Raw genomic sequence first — 20,644 nt, 5'->3', positions numbered from 1 at the left:
TCCCAGCAGGACATCACGGCACCAAGAAGCTGCAGGGACCGTTCTGAACAGGGAGATGTTCTCTGAGCTGGCTAATTTCACATGGGAGAAGTCACGCTCCTAAAGGACAGGGAGATGAAAGCGGGTCACAGAGCCCTGTCCATAGGAACTGAGGCATAGTCATACTCTAGGAGGGGTTGCTAGGAGAAGGGTGAGACCCAGGCGCAGGGAGACCCAGGCACGGGGAGACACAGCACAGCCTCCCAGGCTGCTCAGGTTTCTTTCCATCTGGAGGGCTTCACACATCCTCAGTGCAGAAATCCTTGGGAAGTACTTGGAGCTGACACACAGAGAGAGCCTGACTTGGCGCTTTTAGGAAATGCGTTTTAAAGTCTGTGGTGCATCTCTCTCCCCATCCCCATGGGATAAGAATATTGTGGCTTTTCCACAACAGTATCTTGCGTTAACACTTAGGTTTTCCCAGGGCACACTTAGCAAGAACCACTCATGGGAGTCCACGCGAGGCAGAACTCCTTCCACAGAGGGAAAATGATAGTGCGACCCTTCCTCTTCCTGGGCCTCACGCCAGGGAGAGTGTCGGACTGAGCACCAGGCCCCTGGCTCCAGCTGCTTCTCCACTGTATTGGCAGTGCATGGTCACAGTACAAAATTAGCCTCAGACAACTTAATTTAGTGCTGCGGGTCTAATCTGCCCACACACCGAGTCACACCAGCCCACCCCTCATGTCCTCTGTCTCAAGGAAATCGTGGCCTGTCCTGGTGCTCCTACCGGCCTCCTGACTGGCCCTAGACCTCCTGCCACTGGAACCAAGTGGCATCCACACTTACAAGGTAGGCAAATGCAACCTCCAGGAAATCTCACCAGAGTTTCTTGTTATAGCTTGCTTGAGGCATTCATAACTTTATGCATGGCAAACTACTATAATCATTGCAAAAATTGGGGACAAATAGTTTAAAGTGAAGTTCTTTAATATTTCATGAGAATTCTTCAATAGAATCCTGCATCAGCTCCCATTGGGGAGGGAGGAAGGGAGAGAGACAGAGAGGGGGGAAGAGAGAGAGAGAGAGAGAGAGAGAGAGAGACTGAGAAATCAGGAGGGCACTAAAGACACCCAGGTCTCTATGGTGGTCCTTTCCCCAGCACACAGCTGATGGCAGGAGACCAACGCTATGCAAAGTCTGTCAGGCTGTGAGGACGGGAGGCCTGGGCATCCTAGGCAGCAGCGCCTTCTTGGGAGCGCCCAGGGCTTGACTGGCTATTGGAAGAGATCTGCTTATCAAATAGATGCCTTCACTTCTTTCTACTTCTTAAAATTATGATCGACTCCTGTACCAGAGAAGCTAAAGTGTCATCAGGCAGGAAACAAAACAAAAAACCAGCTCAACCTAAATAAAAGAAATTTTCATAGAAACTATGCAATTCAGGGTAGAGGATGTTTGCTCAGAGGTGAGCTCCTTCAGTTTTATGGATGATGGGACTATTACTGCATCTTCCAGAAGGTATTGTAAAGGTGAAATTAGATAATGCTTGTAAGTGACCTGGAACAGGGTGAACAGGAAACAAGTAAACCTTAGCTGTCCTACAAGTTCATGGTACACACAGTTGTGTTGGACCCTCCAGAGCCACAGTGGAAGGCAGACTCCAGGTGATGCAGGCACAAACACGTTTCAGCCTACTTTACCCATGGTGCCAGCTCGTTCATGAAGGTAACTATGCATGCTAAAGGGATACGGAGATAGAGGTGTGCTGATTTACATAAATGCCAAACGCAATAATGCGAGTTAATACTAAATATCAATATAATGTCAAACTAAAGTAACATCCTTAGAAGGTCCTTCATTTTAAGAACAATGAAATATTCTTTTTTATTTTTCTACATCCTCAATTCTAAATAATGAAAGAATAAGTTTCTATCCCATAATTCTAGATAATGAAATTATCTTTTTGGTTGAAAACTGTTAGAAGCCGAATTTTGTAAATAATTTGGGTATAATTATTGGTTTCTAAGTATAGACAATTCAAGGCATGGAATCACTCTGGTAACAAATTACAAACGAATAAATGGTCTTGTTATTTTCCTAGATGCCCAGCAACAGATAAAAATGGATAAAGACAACAGGGCATACATACACAATGGAATGTCGCTCAGCTGTAAAGACCAGTGAATTTGAATCATTTACAGGAAAATGGACGGTTCTTGAGATCAAAATGTTAAATAAAATAAGTCAACACAGAAAGTTAGTACAGCATTGTTCCTGTTATACGGGAAACACAAAATGCATGTCAATGAAAGAGGAAAATGTTGGTCAGATGGGAGGGATTCTGGAGGCACGGCTTCCGGGGAGGAGGGGGCTCTGGGAGGATGGAAGGGAGCGGTGCGGGCGTGGAGTCACCCATCAGAGAGACGATATGATGTGGACGTAGGCATGGACATAGATGAGCGATAGATTAGGTACAGATACGGATTACATACGGATACACACTAGATATAGATCAGGTGTAGACACAGCTGTAGATGTTGGGTATGGATTTATATTCGGTATACACACAGGTTAGGTGTAGATGCAGATTAGCTGTAGATGTAGATGTAGATATACATCAGATATTGATAGGCATAAATTAGGTATAGATACAGATTAAATATGCATATGGAAACCCACAGTCCCCAAGATGAATGTAAGTATCGTGCATCCCAAACATACATCAATAAAAATGTGAAACTGTGTTTTTGCCAAACCCGTTCTTCAAACAAAAATACTACATTCTTGTGGTTAGCAGCCCTTTCTGCTGCTGTCAGGTGCACATATTTTGGTCTCATCACACCGTTTACTTTAATTTCACTCTAACATGAAGGACCTGTGGGGTCTTTGTCACAGTGAGGGCAGTCTGTGAGGCCCTCGTGGTGTGAGAGACGCAGACCCACAGTGACCTGGCCAGGGCAGCAGGACCTGGGCTAAGCCAGACACTTTCTCTAAGCTGGGGTGTGCATGCTTCAACATTGTATTCTTCTTGTTTAAATGGATGATTTTGTTTTTTCTAGACATAGAATCACTGCAGTTAATATTAAATAGCTCCAATTTTGAATGCACCCCTGCATGGCTTTACATTTTTAAATTATTTTTCGGTTTCTGTTAAATCTTAAATCTTACAACGACATAAACTGGTGTGTGTGGGAACTAAAATAAATATTCAGTAACGTGAGATGTTGTTTAACATTCCTCTACCTTCTCACATCTTGCAAATGTTCACGTTCAGTCAAACAACAATTTTTTTTTTAAACAACAACATAAACTTCTATGGGATCAGTTTGACTACGGCGAGTGTGAGTCGGCCAAAGCATTTGTGAAGGTATTAATTCTCTTTGTGCTTAATTTAGCTTTCATCTGGTTGAGACTTTCCTTTGCCTTCTGCGTGTTGTACCAAGGGTATAGATTAGGAAATGTAGGATTAATAATAAAAGATGCTATTTATTATAGCGCAAGCAATCTTTAATGAATTATAAACTCCAAATTTGATAAGTGATTAAATAAGTCTCTATTCTTTCTAGCATCACCAAATGATAAAGGGTCTATCACTGGCTTATATGGGAAAGTGGAAGACACAGTGATTGAAAAATCAGGTAAACAGCTGCACTCAGGGAATATCAACAACTACCACCTCTGTGATTTTGGTATGAGAAGGCAATGTAGAGAAATAGTGTACCAATAAGGAGTGATCAGTAAATAGTGTATCTCTAAAGAAAGTTTGACAGGAAAAAATCAATTCATATCATTTCAATCAGCGGTGTCCTCAGTTATAAGTAGGTTGCCGTCCCACGAGCACTCTTTGAAAAGCGGAGTCCAATGGAACGCAAGTCTTTGAATTTGGCTGCCTTCTATTTGGTGGCACATGTCACGTGGATGAACTGTGGCTGATCTATTCTCTAATAGGAAGCTGCAACTAAGACTCATGGGAGAAAAATCAATAATTTTTATGAGCCAATTACATTTGCGTTCTATTTACTTATTTACCAGTGTGCAGACTTGTCTTTCCACCCAGAATTTATTAAGATCATCAATGCAGAATCATTTAAAGAAAATAGGAGGGGGAAGAAGTCACTAGTAACAATCTCTCACTATACTACTGAAGATACTGAAGAGTACTTTAGAAACTTACATTCTTATAAATTTATTTTAATATGTGGGAGAAAAGAGAGGAGTAAATGTACATCAAAAGTCCGCATGGTGATTCACTGCTGCGTTATAAACTTGTACAGTTCTTGTGGTGTTCTGATTATCTTCAGGACAAACACAGGTCACACAGGTGGTTATGTTAAAATGACCGGGTGAATTTCTCAAACAAGCAGTGAACTGCATACAGCTTTTCAGCCTGCAAGACTCCCGGGACTGGGCTGTTTATAGTAAGACGGAGAACTCTTGGATACTCGGCCTTCAGGTCCGAACGCAGCTGCCTGTTCTCCATGCTTCTGACCTTCCTCCCTCCTCCCTCCGCCAAGCCCTCGAGGGCAGGAAAGCAGGACCTGCCAGTCGCCAGGCGCAGTGAACTGCTTGTGTCCAGGGATGGCTTGAGGCGCATGTCATTCTTCCACGACTCCAACATTTGAACTTTGTCCTTTCTATAGAATGGTCAGACATCCCATTTAAAAGAGTCGAAGGCTGGTTCTAAAACACCAAAGGAAAACTGCATCTAGCTATTTGTAAATATTAGGGAGCTCAGGAAGGCCCAAAGATTTAAATCCTATATTTTAGTAAAATATAAGTATAAAATCATATATATATATATATATATATATATATATATATATATATCTCACTAAATATACGATCCAGAAATAGAACTGAAACGCCTTAAAGCTTTTCACTGCATTATGGAACAAAGCAATAAAAACCAAGTGCTGTTTGCTGTCCTTATTGTTTCCTATGAGAAGAAAGAGGTATTTGATGTTGCTAAAAGAGCCAGAGAGGACAATAAAATGACTGTGTTTAGAGATGAAAAAACGTACATAATGGAAAGTCACATCATTTTCACTTTATTTTTATATCACCACGTTGTAGCTTTTTAAATTTTATTACACAGTTAGAGCCCTTTCCGGAGACTGGCGGCTGGACAGCGCTGCTCTAACACAACCTGTGGCGTCGATGACCCTCCCTGAGCATTTCTGGCCCGCATGCCTTGCAAGGCCAAGGTGGAGAGGGAGCCCGTATCAGTGACTGTCTCTGTGCTTTCATTTCGTTGGTGATGCAGAGCGTATCCTCCCCTGTTTCATTTGTTGCTTGAGTATATTTAGAAACATCGATCTTCTCATTTCCAGTCCTGGAAATACATATTGAATTCACGCACCCTGATTCGGGGCTAAGTCTGCCTTAGCTGCCTGCACCCTGTGCCACAGCCCGTGGACAGCAGTGTAGAAAGCACCTTCCGTCACTGTCCTGTGCTGTTTCCGACGGCCTGGGCTCTAGTGTCTTTGTTCCGTGGAGTTTATGACAGAAGGTGCTTTCTAAGTAGCCACACATTGATGGACAAAGACTCCCTGGGAAAGGTACACAATGCCCAGGACAAGCACAGTCTCGGTGCTTCCAGATTCTGCGCCACCCATTAGTGCCCAGAACCACGAGGGCAAAGGCTGATGCCTGCTGTCCCCCGACATTCTCATAAAACTCAAAGGCAGAGCTGCCTGTGCGGGCTGGGGCTGTCACTCAGTGGTAGAGGTCCTGCCTCTGTGCATAAAGGCCCGGGCTCGATCTCCACCACGAGCGAAGACCAACGATCAAACAAAAAACCCATCTGTGATGTGAATCTACTCTGTGCTATTTTGTGAGAGACAATTATACAAGGAAAGTGGGCTGCCCACAATCTAACCTGCTATCCAGACTTTGGGCATTTCATTGTCACTTTCTGACTCTGTCCGCACACATTCAGTCCTTGCCAATTTGTAACATCTAAACACTGGTTAATAATTATGTGCAGTATAAATCAGAGAACCTCAACAGAAAGCTAGAAAGAGGCAGGTGGAGAAGCAAACACCAAATCTCCAGCCACCCTGAAAGAAGGTAATGCAGGCAGGAAACCATGGAAGACAAAGATTCACGCCAGGGGGAGAAATGGACAGTCCTCAGCCAGGGAGCGTGGCATTTTCACTCCGTGGAAGAGGTGTGCAGGGCAGGGCATCCCGTGAGTAGACACAGGATACAGAGACAGTGAAATCTGCACAGGAAGACATTACCCCTCCTCCCACACACCACACGTGTGGAAAGAGGTGTCAGCATTTTCATTTGTGAGGCGGGAGCCCTCCGTCCTGGTTTTTCCCGTTAGGAAACTGACTGACTCAGGAAAGCCCTGGGAATATCCAAGGTCCCACGGTGAGTAGGACGCCCGGTAAAGATCCTGTTTCCATCTGCCCGGATCTTTCTGCTTGTCTCTATACTAGCTTTAAAAGGTAACATTTTGCACAATATTAAGAACTGATTGTTGAAAAGTTTAGTTACCTCTCCCTGTCATAGAATTCACTTTAGCTACAGCGTGTTAAATATGTATGGTACTTGTTCTGTACTTTAAATTTTTACACAGCAATAACTCAGCAGACGGTCATAGCTGCAGCTGTAGCTGTCACCACTGCACTATGGCAACTGCCTCTGATGTCTGCTTCTAAGATCCCCCCCCCCAAGCCCCTGCAAAGGCGCCCTGGAACCTTCTGTTTACACGTGGCGCCCACGTCCCAGAGTCTGCGTGACTCACAGGACGCGCTCCCTCTCTTCCTTCCGTGCCCAACGTCACTGAGCCTCTGTGAGTTTTAGGTTGGTGGCAGGTGTTCGTCCTTACACACCCCTTGTCCGCGGAGTCCATCTAGCACTTTGCATTTGCTCAGCGTGAACTTTTACACGCATGCTCATCTCTGATTAGTGTAACTCTCCACAGTGTCATTCCACAGTGGCTGCAACTGTCCAGGCTTGCAGAAAGCCACAGGGGGCTGTAAAACAAATTCACTCAGCACCTGGGACGCTGCCTTAGACATTTTCTCACCGAAGGACAAAATACTGACACCTACATTTAAAGGAAGTGGCCTTATTGTTGCTCACGGTTTCAGAGGAATCAGTTGTAGCTGGCGGCTCCTGGACAGGAAGGGCCTGATGGAGGAAGGCTGCCAGGGCCAGGGCAGCCAGGACAAGAGAGAGGGGAGGAGCTGGGGCGGGGTAAGTGGAGACACTCTCCTGGGTCACATCCGGTGACTGCTTCCACCCAGGTCCCTCCCCACAGCCAGTCAGCTCTGAAGGCCACTGAGGAGTCCGCTCCCACGGCTTCTGAAGCCCGCCTCCTCCAGGACTGCGGGCCTTTCTTGGGAACATGCGGAGAGAAGACAGCTGTGTTCCACCCCTTCCCCTTGATCTCACAGGAAAAATTCAAAGGCATCCTCCTCATTATCATAATAGCATATGCATGCCAGAGGCAGTGCTGATACCAGACACACACGCGCACACACACACACACACACACACACATACCTTGAACACATTATTTATCTACTAATGGATATCATATATGTGAAGTACAGCGAAGGCAGGACTGACCCCTGCAGTATTCTCCCAGATATCTCTGAGGACATCACATGAGCACACATCAATCAGTAAGGTATGGAAAAAAATAATGTGAGGGTTGCTCACAGAAAAACATGGACGCGAAAGAATGTGTTGTGCTTTTCAAGTCAGAAGAGCAGCATAAGCTCTGGAGCCTCCCAGCTCACTCTGCCTTTGTCAGATGAAGGGGAAAAGATGTGAGTGAGCAGAGGGGAATTAACAGAAAACAGGACTCACTCAGGTGCCAGAATTTCCAGCTAAGGAATGACAAAGTCACATTCTATTTGAAATAGATGGACTTAATGTGAAAACAAAACTGAAAGGTGGGTATGAAATACAGCCCCGAACAGAAGTGAATCTCGGATTGGAATCACTGTCTGCGGAAGAAGCTAATCAGGAGCACGTGGGTCATTCACTAAGGAAGGGGTCACATCCAGAAGCCATACACAGAAGGGCGTAAAGTGGGCCTCCTACTTGTTCAAAACAACCTTATTTACCACAGAAACACAGAAGCCTCTTGTACGAATCCCAAGTGGAAACACATGTGCCTCACTAGTTCTGTGCCCGGTAGCGAATGTTGAGGGGGCTTCATCAGACTTTTGTAACAGGCGTGGCGTCAGGGAACAGGGAAATCCTGCAGAAAACCTAGCAATGACACACTGTAATATTGAAACAGCCAGATGCAACTTGGACCTGCATCAAAAGGGCACGGAAATCACATCGTGGTCATCCCGGGACCCGCCTGGAGTGTTTCCTGTTTTATCTTGCTAACCTCCCATAGCGTATGTATGTCTGTGTGTTTGCATTGCATGCAAAAACAAGTTTATATCCTATTTGCACAACAGGGGACCGTCCTGCTTAAGTCAGGCACACGATCCCCGCCCACACACTGGAATTCTCCTTGTCCCCAGACCCCTCCCGCTGTCCCCAGCCTGCCCAGGTGAGCATGTGAGGACCTGCGTCAGCCTGGACTGTACACTCCCGCATGCACGGAGTCGTTCACTGCTTTGCCCGCTTAGCGTTCCCTCAGGAGGTGAGATGCACTGGTTTTCCTAATATTTGCACTCCTGGCCCCTGAAACTCTTCCTGTGGTGTATCTGGACCCGTGAAAGCATATGCCTCGGTAAATATTACTTGAAGCACATGTTCTTTTCTAAAAAATGCTACCAAATGTAAGTAAATGTAAGAATAAACAGCTAGGAAAAAGGAAACATTATATATATGTACTTATTTTCTGCCAAGGCCACATGCTAGCTTTTTAAATTACTTATGTATTCAGTACAAATGGTATGTCAAATTCTGACATGAAAATCAGTGTTCACAAACTAGTTATAAAATAACAGTAAAATGCTATTTTTAAAAATTTCATTGTGTTAAGTATTATTATGGTTATTGTACATATTACAATTCCAGGAACAAAGGTTGGAGTTCCATTTTGCTAGCAATTTTGAACACAAAAACTCTTACAGCCATGATGCTGCTAGTGCTCTTCCTGCAGTCTGCTCTCGAGTCCTCCCTGGTACACTAACCATAGCGTGGTGTGAGGATATAATGCTTCTCCGGGAGCCCGACACCCAGCACCTGTGCCTCAGCTCCTCGGACAGGAGGCACCCACCTGCACCCTCCCTTGCCTCCTGACTTCCCGCCTGCTCCTCTGGGGTCCACAGATCTAAGGGCCACCTCACATCCTGAACGCTGGCTTGCCCTGCCTGCCTCCAGCTCATTTTCCCATTTTTGTGCACCAGGGGAGGGTCAGAAGCTGTCTCTGATGCAAAGTTGGAGAGTTAGCAGGTATCACTCTTCAGTACCATGCTGTGCTTTAATTAAAATGCGGTGAGAAGTCAGGCTCAGGTCTGTTGCCTGCATGGCTGTCCCAGGTGTGATGGGTGTGATCCCACGTGAAGGTTAGTGATGACGTCCGAGCTGAGCTTCTTGTGTGGTCAGTGGATATTGGAGCTGAGCTCTGCCGCGTCTTCCACAGACTTGCTGGACATCAGACTGCCTGCATTTCCACAGAGCGGCACTGACCAGACCAGGGGCAACCAACCGCCAAAGCCAGGTTGAAGTCCAGAACCCCTGGCTCTGCAGTTTGTGCTTTTGTACATAAAATTTTTGGAAGAATGGCAGTTCTACTTTTTCTTCTTACTTTTTTCTGGCCTGATTCCTATTATCAATGACTTTTTGTTACAGGAACATTCATAAAAAATGTTAAGTTGCAATTTGCAAAATAAGTAAGCAAAGCAAGCACAATATGAATTTTTACTTCTCCTTGGAAGAAAAAAGGTGGTTTAGACAGAACTGGTACATAAGTGACTAATTAACACGGTTAGTGAAAACACACATTGTCACTGGCCGCTGGCTTCTGTGTAAAGCAGTTACAATTTAGAATTAAATCGCAGATTCTCCTTCTGAACCCTCACATTTATTTGAATGCCTTCAGTGGTGGGCCAGCCTTCCAAGGCCATGACCTTGTTTGGGGCTCTTACGCTTCCCTTGAGGATGAGTCTCCTCTCGGGCAGTCTCTACCCTCAGCCCGGCGAGGGCCTGCTGCCCTCCGTGTGGTGCCCAGGGAGGCCGAGGCGGACCTCGGGACTCGTGTGCTGCACACGGGTGAGAGCTGATATCCAGGCACTCAGGGCTGGTTATTTGAAAGGGATGTGTTTCCATGCCTCCCTCCAACAACTCCGTTCCACACGGCTATAAGAAACCATGTTTTCCGACATTTACAAATTGCATACTTTGTCTTCCAGTAGCAAAATTGTGAGAAGTAATTCACATATGGGAGATTAAACAGTGATAAGCCAGCCAATCAACCAGTATCTGTTACATATGCCTATTATGAGAATTTTTTTAAAAAATTACTTAAGCTTAATTTATTTGAATTGCTCTAATGCCAAAAATAAATGAGCTTTTGTTGAAGAAAGAAAATGGATATTTCACCCAGGTTATTTGTATCATTTCTATCCCAACACACACTTGTGATAGGAGAGCAGCTCTTATTCACCAACAAAAACAGATACGGAAGTGTAAACATCCTAGAAAACACACCCAGTGTGTTCTTGATGTTCCTTCCCAACGTGAGATGAGCTTCTACTTAATTCCAACAGCGAGAGTGCAGAGAAGGTCACGAAGAGTGCAGAGAAGGTCACAAAGGAGCCCACGGACAGACTCAAGGACCAGGCAAGTAACTGTGTGTCCCTCCCCTCCTCCCTCCGCTCCTCCCTCCCTTCCTTCGTAGAAGGCACCGATGAGAGCATTCCTATGAATTTGTAGCTGTCTTTCTCTTTTAACAAGAGCAAATGATTGCTCATGGAGGCTGCTGGTCTACCCACCAAGGACTCCTAGGGTCAGAGTTCTCCGGAGACTGACAGGAAGAAGATGGAAGAAGGCATTGGATGCTGATGATCCAGGATCCCACAGGAAACGGACCACATCCAGGTACCTTGTGATCTTAGTGACAGTGATGCCCTATACATGATGGCACGTGAGAGTTTTTCTCCTACAACAGCAGGCTTTAATTTTGGAGTGGACACATTTCATAATTTATCAAGCAGTTTTAGTCAGATGCCTAATAAAATCAGTGCATACTATTCATCTACATTTTATAATTTTCCATACATACAAAAATGGAGGAAAAATGGTGTTGTTATATCGATAACTTAGGTAAGATTAAATTCTCCAACACTGAGCTCTTGCTAAATAATTTTTTGGCAAAGTCATTTGATAGGATTAGTCTAAATTTATTTTGGTAGCAGATAAAAAAAAACTTTAAGCATCTAAGAAACCTTTATTAGCCCATGTTTGCCATTCGGGACGATCATGGTAATTGCAGGCGCCGGCACGTGTGCCTGACACGTCTCCATTCATTCTCACCCCTGCACTTTCTGCCTTTTGTTTGTCAGCATCTGATTCATTCATTTATGTGACATTATAAAGTTAATTATCACACACGCAGATCAACACCCAAATAACTAACAGGTCAAGGAACATACGAAATGCATCACGTAATTATACTAAATAGAGTTGCACTTTTAGATACATTGTCTATGCGGGTGAAATGACCTTTTCACCTCTTTTTCCTATTATCAGTCTTTTTTTGTACTTTATTTACATATTGAGTTTTTTACATTGGAGAAGGCACCCGGTGTTTAAGGTTGTGTGTTTGATTTACTTCACTTAACGTTTACTTAAGCATTTTATCTGATGTAGCAAATGAGACATGTTTAAATTACTGTATTTTATTTTCCAAATACTTCCTGCTATAAATACAATACTCTAAAATTGAATCATGTTTAGAAATGCTCTGGGGCTGAAGTTAAATATAATGTGAGCCAGCTTTGGTTTAAGACCCTGAGGACACTCAGAATTCCCTAGAATAAACCTGAAAATGCAGCCAGTTTTTGAAAATCCCTGTTCTCTCTGGACCCATTACATCAAGCACACCTCAGGGCCAGACAGCACCATAGACGGGAAAGATTCTCTAGACCCACACGGACACAGACGTCAATCCCGCAGGGACAGAAGATTTAGCTTTTGTGCAAGACTAGGGAGAAAACAGCGTAAGTTAATTTCTAATTAAATTTTGCTCTACTTCCTAAAACTCTGATTGTGGTCCTTTCATGAAAACAAAACATTACCAACACTTATAAGAGGAAACACTGAAGGGAAACATGAGTTCTCTTCACCCCCTGCTGCCCCAACAGGGCTTCAAAGGGAGACACCGGTTCCTCTCAAGGTGCAGAGGGGGGAAAGCAATCTCCCCACACCCGAAGGTGGAGGAGAGGAGCGCTGGGGTTGTTCAACTCCAATAAACCCCGAAGAAGCTGCTCAGCACAAGCCACTAAAAGAAGAAACATTACCTATGGTCTCTACTGCTTCCGTTCCCTCCCTGTTTTGATCCTGATTAATTTCACGTAGAAAGAGTTAAACAGGTCTCTCTCCTAAGCACTTCTTTATTAAAATATAATTATTTACAAACTTGCGATTAAATTATGGATAATAATTGCATACATTCAAAGGCGGAACATTTATTTCTTGGATGATACCTGGTAGGCACATGACTTAACTTTCCCCTAAACTTAGTACCTTGTTGTGAAAATAACCACCTTGGCACTGTACTTACAAAATTTGTTTTAAAATCCAAGTTTATGTGTTTTCTGAGTCCCTCAGTGGTAATCCATTTTATGGGATTTCCAAAATTTCTAAAATTTGTTCTATTATATTTCCTTATAAGAAGATCACTTACGCTTACATTTGTTTCTTATTAGGCTAAATGCCACTACTGATAAAAGTCAAAAAGTTGTAGAAAGTAGAGCCAGAAAATTGAGGGGAAAAAGTCTACACATTCTAACTAATATATCTGTGTCATCATTTCCAATAATCCAAGGTGGAAAAATTATCTCTACTTTAAAAAATCAAGAAATTGGTTTCAAAGTGCTTAGCTGCATTTTCTGGTGAACTCAGGGACTCCCACCTCATCTGCCCCCCGGAGCACTCCTGCCCTCGGGGCTCTGCAGTTCATCAGCCCTGCACTGCATTCCTACACGTGATTCTGCTGAGAAAGTCTTGGCTCAGGCAGCTGAAAACGCTTTGGTGGCAGAAGCACCCGTTATCTGCGGCCTGGGCAGCAGCAGGGTCCAGCAGGGAGGCCAGGGCCACAGTCTGCAGTTTGGTCAGTGTCTTTCTAGCATCCAGGAACCTTCAGGGTTCCTCTCGCCCCCCTCACAGAACACACACATCTTTGTACTGACCGGCAGTAGGGCTGTCTTCCACCTTAAAGAGGTTTTTCTTAGGCTCACGTGAGGACAGACGCAAAAGTGCATATTTTCTCCCCAAAGCAAGGACCATAAAATATTTTAAAAGTGAATGTTTTAATCTTTATGTTTAAATTGATTCTTATGGTAGCCCTCACCTATTTCTGCGACTATTTTACCTATGTGTTTTTAAAATTTTATTTTAAAGAGAATAAAATCAAGCAAAATAAAGCATAATAAAGTCAATCAAAACAAGACAGTGTAAGTGACACAGGATTTCAAAACAAAACAGTAGGAAGTCAGCAATGGTTATCATAATGCCTCTTATTGTCTTCAAAATAGCCACCCATACCTTCAGACACAGCAAATCAAACAAAACAGAAACAGAACAGAACCAATAAAAACAGAATAATGAATGCAATACAGGACTTCAAAACAAGATAAGAGGAAATCCAAAATGGCTACCACTGTCTTCAAAACAGCTGGCCATGCCAAGAGATACAAGAGAATGCAACAAGATAAAGCAGAACAAAACCCAACCAAACAGAACAAACAGAACAGAACAATGATACAGACTTCAGAACACAACAGGGAATTAACAGTGGCCCTCGCCCTCAGAAGGAGATCCCCATAGATGCCACACTGAGTATTGTTATCCTCTGGACAGATGATCACACCCCCAGCTTTACGCCAGCAAAGGCAGTGGACACTAACCCTGCAAGCATGAAGTTGTATTTTACCTCAGGAGCCCTCATCTGTGCCTGTGCTTCTCCTGATCAGTGGGTCACTGGTGGGCTGGGGAGGGGCAGGAACGTTGGCTCTGTCTCCCTGCCTGTGCCCTGGTGGGGTGGCGCCTGGCTCTCCCCTAGTCAGCCTCCCCATGGTGCTGACCTGCATGAGATCTTTGCTTCTTTACCTGTATTTCCTACAGTTTTTGTCGCTCAAACAGTACAACTACATGGTTCCCCTCTGAAATGGAGGTACTATTTGAAGTGCAAAATGTTACTTTTGTGAATTAAATTTTAACTGTACAGGTTTTTGTTTTTTCTTTCTGGTATGCGTCTATGGTTGTTAAATAAACAGCGAAACAAGTTGGTACAGGAGCTGAAATATATATACATATGTATGTGTACACAAACATGTACATACATATATATACACACATATACGTATCCAGAGAGAGAGAGAGCCCAAACTGTGCCTGGGCTCTGCTCATTGCTTGAGGAAAATGAGCAAACATCTAATAAACAACCCTTACTAACATGTAGTATAAGACACTAGTTCCCTTTGACCCTTAGGGAATAAAAGCCTTGGTGAGAAGAATGCATATTCATCAGTCTATCCCCTGGATTAATATATTAAAGACATGGGGAGGCTGGGCGGTAAAGCAGTGTGTTGCCTAGCCCGGGGTTCCCCGTAGTGTGAGACCAGAACCCGGTCCTTCCTCCCAGCCTCAAGGAATGCTTTAGGACCTCAAACCTTGTTTATTGAAATTACAATAAAATTTATGAATGACTTTTGGGCAACTAATGTTGTTGGAAAAAGAGTTTGATGGGAATTACTTAAAGCTCACCGGCATTGCTTAGGCTGTCTTTTTGGAAAAATGAACACAAGTCGCCTTCTCCCTTTGCGGGCTGATGGCACCTGCCATTCCTGCCCTGCGGCCGGGCAGCCGGGCTGTGATGCCAGTGCCTGTAAGTACGATTTTAAGTTATAGCTAAAGCACAGATTTCTGAGCTAAAGCAAAAAATGATGAACAGAACACTAAGAAAGGTGATGAAAAGAATCCAATAAATATTTAATCTCTAATTCAGCTGAAATTGGTAATTCAGTCTCTGAATTTAAATTTTGGATGGGTTCCTAGAATTTCAACCATATGACTAGAACTGAAAAAGAAAACATAAGCCATTTTATGTTTGCTGTCAGATTTAGGAGACAGTTTTTTTAAGCATCTATATCAGCGTGTTTGGTCAAGTCCTTCTGCTATGGATTTATTTCAGGGCGTGGGGCGTTTTCCTGCTGCAGCAGCAGGCCTGCGATGCCGAGGGCCAGCGTCCACCTCTGCCTGAGAGCCGCGGAACCCTGCACGTGACGCAGCCAGCTTTAATTCCATGTGCATGCAGGACACGACATTTTACAAAAGCAGCTGTTTTTCGTGGCGTCGGTCCAGGTTTTCTCTCCGGGATATAAACCAGTGACCTCTTGCTTCCAAGGAAAGATCTAGCTATCAACACGCTTCCTCCTGCAAGACTCTCATTGTGCAGACTTCTTCGTGTGTGTGGACCCGCACATTCCAAGGATAGTAAAATAGTGTTTCTTTTAATTAAATTCAAATGTGTTCAACTCCCATTAGACTTTCACAGCTATATCCTTTTATTTCCTCCAACTTTCTGGGAGAATGGGGATGCGTTTTAGCTTTCACCACACTGTCTCCATGACCAGTCCACTGTGCCCACCTTGTAAGAAGCTCGTGAACTTTGGGCAGATGTGTTCCCTTCCTCCAGCAACTTGTCAGAAACACTTGACTTCAAATGGGCCAACTTCTCCCCTTTGGGATGTGCTCTCGGGTGCATCGGAAGCGGCGTATGCTTGTACTGAGCTTTGTCTCGGGTCAGCCAGTGCAGCCTTCCTGGGTCACAGTGTCTCTTTACATCCATTACCGCACTACCTTTTTGCAGGACAGGATATCAAAGATCAAATGTTTGCCATATAGCTCGACTCCAAATCTTCAGACATACCTTCAAGTGTATATTCTATTCCCTAGTGAGATCGTGTTTAAATTTTGCTAACTTTGTCTAATAATTAAATCAACATAATAGGGTTTTTACTTTACTATACTTATGTCTAGTGTGGGGACAGAGAGACTCAGAGAGCTCACTCAGGTTTTGTTCTGAAAGCTGTTTAACTCTGCAACTGATTTATGGCACAGCTACTGGCAGGGCCCTAGTCTTTCTCTGCCTCTGTCAGACACATGTAAAATACCTGTCCCTGAATGCTGTTCAGGCAACCTCGGGAAAAAAAGGAATGACGTAATGTCTGAATATTTGAGGGCCATTTCTACTGAAAATTTTATTACGATTTCAAGTTCTTAAAGGCTTTTAGATCTCTTTCTACTTGGAGTTTTGAAAACAATAATGAGACATTGTCTTTATTTGTTTACTCTTATTTTATATTCTTTAAAATGAAAGTTTGCTGGTTTATACATGATGTTTCCAGAAAACAGTAAAGAACAAAAGAAAGAAATGATGTGACGTACACTTTCTGACTTCCTGAGGTGGACACCTGACCGAAGGTGGCCCTGTTTGCCCCTATGATGAGAGAGCTTCAGGATTTAGAATCAGGCACATTTGAAATTGGAACTGGCGAGCCTGATATCACTAAATTAGTTTTTTTTTTAACTTTCAATGTGGCAGATAATCAGGTGTCTTGGAAAATAAGGTGCAACAGAATGCTACTGTTCAAGCTATGGCGTCATCTTATAAGTGAAAGCATCTTCCCAGTAATCATTGGAAGAAATAATTTACAATATTTCAGCATAACTGAGTAGACCACAAGCAGAATGGTTTTAACATTTAGGAATTATTAACAGGAGAGCATACTAAGTAATTATCGGAGATGCATGTTCCTACTCTGGGCATGTGGCAGGCTGCTCTGGGAAAGCTTGCGTGTTTGTAAGTCTGTATACATTGAAGGTACACATGTCAAAAAGACACAGAAAGCATGGAGGAAGATGATGTTTTTAAGCAGCTGTGTGTTTTAGTGGTAGGATTTTTTTCTTGCTGTATTTATTTGAATGGAAGTCATCATCCCCCATTCTGAGCCATAAAATGTTAATCCTTTCAAGACAACTTCAATTTTTTAAAGGATCTCTGTATAACATTATCATAAAGCTAGCTTAATATTACCTTATTTTCAAATTCCAACTTGTAACTAACCTTTTCATCTACACGACCAGACTTGAAATATCCATTATGAAAACCAGCCTTGGTTTAAAAAACATGTATGGAATCTTTTGTCTTTTTCATTTGAATTCCTAAAAAGAATTAGCAATCAGCATTATGGTTTCAAAACTTGGCACATGTTAATCAAGCGACCAAATGCTGCAGGCAGCATCAACATTACCTGGGTAAAAACTGTACACTTTGAACAATACTAGAAATAATGCATGTTATTAAAATTCCTTTGAGTATAAAATATGGAAATTTCCCTTCCTCCTAGTACATCTGCTTCTCTAACATCGGATGATAATAATCTACATTATGCATATCTACTTGCAAAAATGCAGGTAAAACTAATAGAGGAATCTTTTTCCATGCTGTGAAAGAATTTCTTCCATTAAAAACTGTATTTCACGGTCAAAAAATGAGGAACATCTGCAGAGATCTCAGACGCTTCTTCTTCAGAGCCCTGATGAATACTAATTTGACAATCCAAATGCAAGGTTGGTGACGGTGGTGGATGACCACCCTGACTAAGAATCTCTATTAGGTTAAGAGGACGGTGGACAATGCATGGGCTAGGAAAAGATAAGTAGCCAATACAACATTCTTTCTGACTTTTTAATTGATTTTACATGTGCAAGAAAGTAGCATTAGCATTCTTTTCTGAAGAGCATATAGCTTATTCAGTAATGTTAACATTCCAAGTTATCTTTGAGATTTTAACTATGAGAGAGTAGAGAGAAATGTGCATAGTTTGTCCAGTTATTTCCATGTGGAAACCATCGTTAATGCTACCCTTACATCTCAAGCCTAAACTCGTATTTCAGTTGCTACCGCCCTCATCCTGGTTCAAGACATTCTTCTGTCTTCCTTTGCCAATGCAATAGGCTTTCAAATTGGCCCATGGACAGCTCCACCGTTCAGAGGATGCCACCCTGGGGAGCCTCTCCTACTGCTTGACTCTGACCCTGTCGTCCTGGGCCCACGGCTCCTAAAGTGTTTCCAGAACACCGAGCGTAGGATTTCTAACCTTTCGGTGGTACTCTAGTTCCTGCTGTGATGCAGCCAGAATCTTACAATTTCTCCCCCAGCAGCATACTGGAGACACCATTTCCCGTCTCAGGGCTTTAGCCTCTTCGTCTGGAAATTCTAATTTGTTCCCCTTGTCTCCTCTTGCTCACTTAAAACTTTACATCTTAACTTAAATGTCACTTATCCAGAAATGATTTCCCTGGTAGACTTTCTCATTCTGCACTTGCCTCACAGCACCCCTCCTAGATGAGAAGACACACATCCATGGGTACGTAGTCCTCTTTCCCAGCTCTCCCCCCAGCTAGGTCTCCCGCCATCTTGCTGGTGCCATGTGTATTCTTGCATCCTAGACCTTCGTACATATGGTGCCACCTAGCACCTGGGGGGGGGGGACCCAACCACAAAGGAATTGAATGAACTATGAATTGTAAAACACTGAGAAAAATTTCATTGCTAATTGTTCACTGATTGTTATATATTATTGTGATGCCCTGCAGTTTACTTTTCTACAAATTTTTAGCATTATGCTTTCTACAGAATACAAATATTCTATAAAGATAAAACTAAAGGAGGAAATAGTAGCTTTTATCAATGATACTGGAATTTGTATCATACCTCAAATTTAACTCTATAATAGAAGTTTTGTGAAGTAAATTTTAAAGTTAGTCACCATGGAAGTATGTAATTTCAAAAAGATGCACTTAACTAGCTGAAGTGCTAACTTTATATCAACATGAGCTCAGTATATGTTACATTTTCAACTTTTTTTAAAAAAGAAAATGACGCTAGTTTTTGTTCACTTTCTCCTCTGTAGAAAACTGTTAGAACCATGTCCTACAGTCTATGGTGAGCAGCCTTTAAGATTGATCACCAAGCTAATACATACACAACATTCATGAAATTCTAGTTCCTAATTCCGTGTTCATTGTGGTTACACTCACACGCGAGGATCATCTCTACACCTATGGAAACCATTCTTCCGAAGAGCAGGAATTTCTAAAGCAAATTTTCTCAGTGATATTTTTATTTTAAAGAAGTTAAAAGGTTTACAGTGATGACTTTAGAAGCTTTGATATTTATATATATAGTTCTCCCTAGGAAACATTATACACAGATCCTGTTAAACAGGAAAACGCTTGAGATGCAACGCTGCACTCAAGATGTAAAACTGCTACGTTAGACACTGTCAGTCTCTTCTTGCCGATTTCCAAAGAAGCTGACATAGTAATTGTGGAAGAAATAGAATTAGCATTCCACCTCTTCATACCGGTTAGAGCAAAGCATTCCTACAGGAAGGCAATTTGCTGGTGAAAGAGCATATTACTTAAGCATACTGTAATTCAGTTGCAGAATAAACTGTCAGAAAATACAGTGAGGTTCTTGGAGCTTTTGATGCAATCTAAGCATGAATGCAACTAATAATTTGAGGGCTAGAAAGAGCCAATTTTGCCATTAGCTCTGGGTAATAACGTATGCTGGCCGGGTGGGAATGATTGTGTTCTAATGGACTGAATATTGTGAGTTCCATAATTTGGGTATTTTGCTGTGAAAGCTAGGGTAGGGTGAGGGTGGGGCTGAACCAGTGTGAACCAATTTAAACACCAGAGAGGAATAAAAGCAGGCATAAAGATGGTAAGATGATCCTAAAAAGATGATTAACTCCTGATTCAACTCCATTTCTGAAACACTGTGGCTTTTTACGATGCGAAGATAACTGTAATAAGCTTCCTGGAATCAGAGGCCCCATAAAGCGGTACGTCTAAGGACTGCGGTGTTTGCATATTTACTCTCATGGTGGAACTGCACCTAACACTGGTGCTTGAAGGTGTAACACCAGGTGCCTCCACAGGACGAGCAGGAAAGCACCCTCCCTGCAACCTACCCCAGGGCTCTGTCCTGCCCTTCACACTCGGGGTGCTCAGCATCACCCAGGTGGGCAGTTCTGGTAAATCTTACTGACGGGGCGGCTGGTGTTTATACAGCAGGGCTGAAACCCCACATAGCTGATGCCAACGCCCTCTGAAGCTGAAGGCCCACCCAGCCCTTATCATGCCAGTGGGCCGCATGCTGCCCCAGAATTGCTCCCCAGCAGTGGGAGGAAAGGTGCCTTTCGGCCTGCACAGCAGCGAGGCGTGGTTTCTTATTGAAGCATTTTAAATTCAGCCCAGAAACTGAAATGCAAAAACACTGTCTGTAGCACAAATCATCCCAAGCACACTCGTGGGACGTCAGGAGCCCCGGCTGCCCCACGCCAGGACAACAGAGAGAGAAGCGTTTCACTTTCTGAGCTATCCAGCGCTGGCGAGCCCGTGAAATATGTGGCTTGAAGCGAGGTGTGAAACGATT

At 43.3% G+C, this 20,644-nt stretch overlaps 1 protein-coding gene across 3 annotated transcripts in view; it reads right to left on the bottom strand.

The window, feature by feature from the left end:
- The window catches only part of Sema3a (semaphorin 3A), a 427,345-nt gene that overhangs the window by 140,779 nt on the left and 265,922 nt on the right, over positions 1-20,644 (bottom strand). The gene's annotated exons all lie outside the window — the stretch shown is intronic.

This window comes from Cavia porcellus, unplaced genomic scaffold (genome assembly GCF_034190915.1).
Source record: "Cavia porcellus strain 051 isolate PalLab524CR breed Dunkin Hartley unplaced genomic scaffold, mCavPor4.1 scaffold_2, whole genome shotgun sequence".
Lineage (NCBI taxonomy): Eukaryota > Metazoa > Chordata > Mammalia > Rodentia > Caviidae > Cavia > Cavia porcellus.
The sequence above is the reverse complement of the archived record's forward strand: the minus strand, read 5'-3'. Positions and strand labels throughout refer to the sequence as shown.